This window comes from Coenobita brevimanus, chromosome 70 (assembly GCF_032717465.1).
Source record: "Coenobita brevimanus isolate Jiangsu-jjx chromosome 70, ASM3271746v2, whole genome shotgun sequence".
Classification (NCBI taxonomy): Eukaryota; Metazoa; Arthropoda; class Malacostraca; order Decapoda; family Coenobitidae; genus Coenobita; species Coenobita brevimanus.
In genome coordinates, this window is record NC_137023.1 from 41,290,437 (window position 1) to 41,296,555 (window position 6,119).

Here is a 6,119-nt window from a genome sequence, read left to right on the forward strand (position 1 = left end):
CTTGGTACGCCTCCCCTTGGCGGTGCCCTTAGCCCGGCAGGATTGCCGACGGCGTGTTCCCGCCTATCCCCACGATGAATACGTGTGATGCTACAGTGCAAGTGATTTAGGTTAAGTGTGATTTCACCTAGTATAGTATTGTGCAGTGATTTGATATAGTGAATATCGGGGCAAGTAAAACCACAGTGAGAGAATAAAGGACGAGTGTGTGGAACAAGATCTGATGAACTATATCTATGAGTGACGTCCCTTATATACAATTAGTAAGCCTGTGCCGCCTGGAGATTCCTCCGTAGTGACATACCCCTACTGCTGTGAGCTCTAAAGAAATAATACGAGAGAGTATTAGTGATATTCCCCCACTCACGCTGCCCGTAAATCTTGTACGACACTCTCTCGTCCCAGTATCTAGAGTAAGTGTAAATCAAGAATAAAATCAATTACCAAAGTCCCTTTGCTAGTGGAAAACGTGTAGTCCTCATTGTTAATATTTGCCTCTCTCTAGTATTACCATAACTCCCTCCTAGCCGTCACAAGTCACTCCCCGCACCCTCCCTCTTTTCTCCCCCCCTCCTTGTGAGACTCACTCCCCACGCGCGCCTATATTCACTGTACCCTGAATACACTAGGATTGATTGTGTTGGCATTAATGTCAGATAAGCAAGTATCCTGCGAGATACCCATGTCCTAGATAAGGTTTTATATTGCTATATATTATGTTGTAATATCTGCTGATTTGTCCTGTGTCTGATTTTGGTAATATACGTGTAAAGGTTATTGCCTAGAGTTTGTGTGTCCTGCCTCTCTTTATTGCACTAAGCTCCGGTCTCGAAAGAGGACCCCGCTCCACGTTAGGTGTAGTAGGCATGAGAAGTCGAGCCTATTTTCACCTAGCATTACACAAAACAACTCACGATTATAATAAACGGTATGTGAATATGGCGTTTTGATCAGTACTCAGTGTAAATATGCTAGGCTTAATAAATATCCTGAGTACTTAGCTGTGGTGTTGACGGTAATAAATGCAGAGAGAGATGGATAATTCTTGGAGAATGCTGAAGGCACGTTTGTACTAGCTGGTGGCAAGTAGAGAGCTACCCTCTCTGGGAGCAGCTTCGTGCACGAAGTAAATGAAATGAAACAACATTACAGAATATTTTTAAAAAATACATTGTTTTCTCCATGACCAGATTTATCTCTAGCGATAAATAATATTCTATCCAAATTATAAATTACAGAAAACTATTTACAAAAATGTGCTGTCGTGGGCGGGATATTTAAACCCGAAATCCACGACATACTCCCCCGCCCAAAATACTGTATATACAATATTTACAATTGTCCCGTCCCAATCAGGGTACGCCATAGTTGGGAGGAACTTAAGGCGGTCCGACGTGATATGTCCTCAACGGGGCATCACTCGGTCATTTACCGGTGTAGGGAGGTGTTGGGTAGTGCCGGTTTGGCTGTCATCTTCTTCCCTTTCTATATCAATTTCTAAGGGATACAGCTTAACCACTGGTCTCGTGGTCAAACCGGCGCTAGTCCTAAGCTGTACTACCCTACATTCTTGATCGGGACCATATAACAATTTGGTAACCCGACCTAGTCGCCAGAAAAGTCGAGGTCCATCGTCGTGTATCAGCACGACATCCCCAACTTGTGGTGCTGCCTTCCCCCTCTTGTATGTCAATTGACGGTGTTGCTCCCTGAGAGATATTAGGTAGTCAGTGGTCCATCTCCTCCACAGATCTCGTGAAATCTTTGTCACATATAGGAGACGTCTGTTTATCCCCGAATTAGTCCGCCAGGTGATGTCAGTGAGATCATCATCCCTGACTTCCTGTTTCGGAAACTGTCTAAGACGCCTCCCATTAATAAGTTGTGAAGGAGTACTAAGGAGTGGCTCTTCAAGGTCACCGTATGTATAACCAAGTGAACGGTCATTGACTGTGGCCTCAAGTTCCAATAATACAGTATCCAGTTCTTCACGGGTTACTAAAGCTCGACCCAATACCTTTCTAAGGCCAGCCTTTAGGATACCTATCACTCTTTCCCAGATGGCACCGAACCATGGCGCCCTGGCTGGTATGAACCGCCACTCACAATTTACCTTTACCAATCCACTCTGTAACCTTGGATCATTTTTTAACTCCCTCAACACACTGGCTCCACTTATAAATGTAGTGGCATTATCACTAATTATGAGTTCAGGGAAGCCTCTCCTGCTACAGAACCGACGGAAGGCATGAATGAAGACTCACAGGAGAGGTTTGACACCGTCTCAATGTGTATAGCCCTAGTAATTGCACAGGTAAACAAGACTACATATAATTTTCCTACGATACCCTTTTCTTTAATGGGTAGAGCACCAGTGTAGTCTACTCCTGTTACTTGAAATGGATTCACTTCCTGAACCCTAAAGTAGGGTAATGGCGGAGCCTGTACAGCACTATATGGGGCACCTTGTAACCTTTTACAAGTTATACATTTCCTTAAAACCTTCTTTACAACTTGTCTGATCCTAGGAATCCAAAATCTTTGTCTTATGTAACTTACAACATAACTTACTCCACTATGGCTACACACCTTATGGCAGTACTCAGAAAGGAGAGCTGCTAACCTATGTTTACTAGGTATTAGGATAGGGTGCTTTGCTTCCTCCTTCAAGTCCGACAACTGTAACCTACCCTTACAACAAAACAGCCCACCTTCCATATAGAGGCCTAACTGCTTCACAACATTACTTGGTGTGCCCTTTCCAGTGGATAAATAATGGTAATCCTCAGGGTACTCTTCCATTTGAGCTAACTTAATCATTACTGATTCTGCTGTCCTTATTTCCGGCACTGTCAAATAAGCCGGCATTGCCTCATGTGTTCCTTGTCTCCTATCTTTCAGTGTCTTGGTAAATCTCAATACCCACGCCATCACATGCCTTGTCTTCACATAAGAACCATATCGGTCCCAATTCAATATGGCATACAGTTCCACAATACCCTTTCACCTCATCAACTCTTTAAGATAGCAATGTGAATGATTTTTCTGTAATACACAATATATAAATTAAAGAACTATTCTGTGTATTAATTTAAAACATACCTATATTCATTAGTGTCCAATCTTGCGCAGACTATTGATGTATTGCACCTTAGAGTCACAAGTTTCATGGGTTCTGTTCACCACTGACTATACCTTAACTATACTGATGTAGTTACAGTACTGTATGCAGTATATGAATCTTGCAGGACATTTATATAGTTTGCACATTATTGAAAATTAACCCGTTGATGATTATTATGCATCTTGACTGTTTGTTATATTTATCATTAGACAAGTTTATACGACTTAAATTAGGAAGGCTCTCTAGAAATCAAATGGATAAAAATAATTTAAATTCAATCCCTAGATCCCACAAGTTCTTCCCAACCTGAACTGATTATAGTTTGTATTAGTTAATCGACTTCTAAGCTAACAATGCTTTGTTGATTGATGAATTTGACAATTTATACTGGCTAAATTATTACTTTTATTCAGCATAGGAAGAACTTGTTGGAGTTATGGAGTGAATGTATATATTTTTTTATCCATTTGGCTTTTAGAGAGTCTTTCTAATTTGCATGCATGTGATTTATTCCACCAGATATTATTGTGTATTACTCGTGAATTTCAACACGTCTATTACACGTGTTTAAATTCTCGTGAAACGAACTATCAAAAAAGATCAGATATCCACATCTTTTAGATGAATTTCAACACGTCTATTACACGTGTTTAAATTCTCGTGAAATGAACATATAAAAAAAGATCAGATATCCACTTCTTTTAGACATCTCCAGTCCACATCTTTTCCACGTGAAAAATGTGACATTTGCCCACTGGGATACTTTATAGCTTGTTGTCCTAACCTTCGAAGTTGTGGGCCCCCTCTGGGCTTATCTCTGCACTCTCCGTTGCTACTGTTAAACACTACCAACTACAAATTAGTGGCAGCCGCTCATCGTGTTCAGCGAGACTGAGTGGGAAGGGTTATGTAGGGGGTGTGGGACATGACAATTTCCTGGTGCTGGCCGTGAGGATGGTGCTTGGTGTGGTGAGGGTAGTGGGTGGATTCTCCTGCATATGGGGTTCTGAGCCCCCTCCACCCACCCAGGAGTGTGCGAACCGTAATCTGGCTAACCACGGCTTCCTGTTCTTGAATTCGAGGCCAAATCGAGGTTGGAAGATCTGGTCTGCCATCATGAGACACCTCCATTGCGCTATGGTTGCTGTCTATGTGTGTTTATTTTTCGGCTCAGATCAGAAGCCGGACAGCGGGGAATTCAACACCATGTTTATCACTCATCGTATTTCTCGAGTACTGTTTTTTGTGTTACATTTATTACTCTCCTATTGTTTTATCAGAAAGAATAGTGGCCTGCAGCATGTAGCGGTACAGCTAGATCAAGTCACCCCACGTACCCCTCTGCTCACCTGGTCACCCCTAAGGGGCCTCACCACTGCCTGTCTTGTGTTCTCATTGTTTACTTCACTGGGTACAAAGATGGCACACACTGTCATCGGTTGGTCAAAAATAAGATCTTAATACAGAGCAGCAACAGTGTTTTCCTGCTGTATGTTTCTATTAGCAGCATCTTGTCAATTGCAATGAAAATCTCACTTCCTTTGTATTTCATCTTGCTCCACCTCTTGACTCGCTGGATGACTGCCCTCCTCCACCAGCTACGTAGCAGAAATCCTACACAACCAGCTGATGGCACCCACAGCACTGGCAATACCCTTGAAGGTGACTTTACCCATACTGGCGTGAATTATGTGGCTTGGGTCGACAAAGTTCAGGGTCTGAGTGAGCTGCAGCGGCGAGTGATTGCTTTAAGGGAGATACAGACTACGATCCACAGCTGTTTCTCGCCTTTTGTTTGCATCACAGTGGTGATTAACCTTCCCCGCTGCACAACCACCATCTACGCTATTAGCAAAGATTTGTCCACAGACCTCTTGGTGCACCGAGCCATTATTCTGATCGGCAGCTGGGACTGGTATTGTTTCACTCGGTTTGTCTGTTTGTTTTCTTGTCTGTCTGTCTGTTAACAACTTTATGCGAAAACTATTGGTGTGATTTTGACTAAATTTACAGGGATGATGGGCCATGACTTCCTGATCACGTGGTTAAATTTTGGGCCAAACTGGATCAACGCCCAGGCTGTAAGGCCAAAAATGTTAAAAAACGGGGTAAAAATAGTTTTTTCTCCATAACTCCTTTCAAATTCGCTATATCGACATGAAACCAAGATCTAAAGGTGAATCTTTCAAATATGCATCGTATAACATGCCTCATTACATCAGGAGGGGGGGGGGTCATTCCCCAGTTAGCTGTAGGTGATCACTGTCAGGTGGGTCGGGCCTAAAATTTCAAATGGGCATAAAATCGTCAATGTTCTCCCAATTTACTCCAAATATGATATATGACATCTTTGATTAGATATCCTGTTGTGTCAACACTAAAATGACTGCCGGGGACGGGTTTGCCGTTCCTTGGCACCGCCTCTTGTTTCACTTTGCTATACTCCCATCCTGATGGTGATCCAGGTTATAACCTTCATTCTTGGCCCTCTGCACACACTGCACGTCTTTATTCTCATCTTGATTTGATACTCGAGGACGTGCTGGAGAGGAACGCCTTTACTTGGTGCCACCGATATACTGTAACCAGACGCAGTAATAAAAACGTCTCTCATCTCCCTCCCTATCCCGTGAAGAAAGATGGTGGACTGTAGGAGGGTAGTTTCTGCCTGCAGCCCACCGGGTCCACGTTCATATGAGTCTGGGGCCACAACACCACCAGTAACTATTATTAGTGACCAAGGGGGAAAAAAAAGTGAATGGTTATCACCTGTAGGGCCCCCTCCCCCTCTCTCTCTCTCTCTCTCTCTCTCCTGCTGCCGTACGATTTTATTCACCCAAAGAAAGACTCGTACTGTTATGATCGCTGGATTTTAACCCATTAGTGCCCAGAGTTCGTGAGCGAGGGAGTTTGCTGGAAGGGTACTGAGCGTACCGCCCTCCGCCTATCGGCTCATAGTCGCGAAGCTCATAGGTCCCTAGCCGGGGGTTTCCTT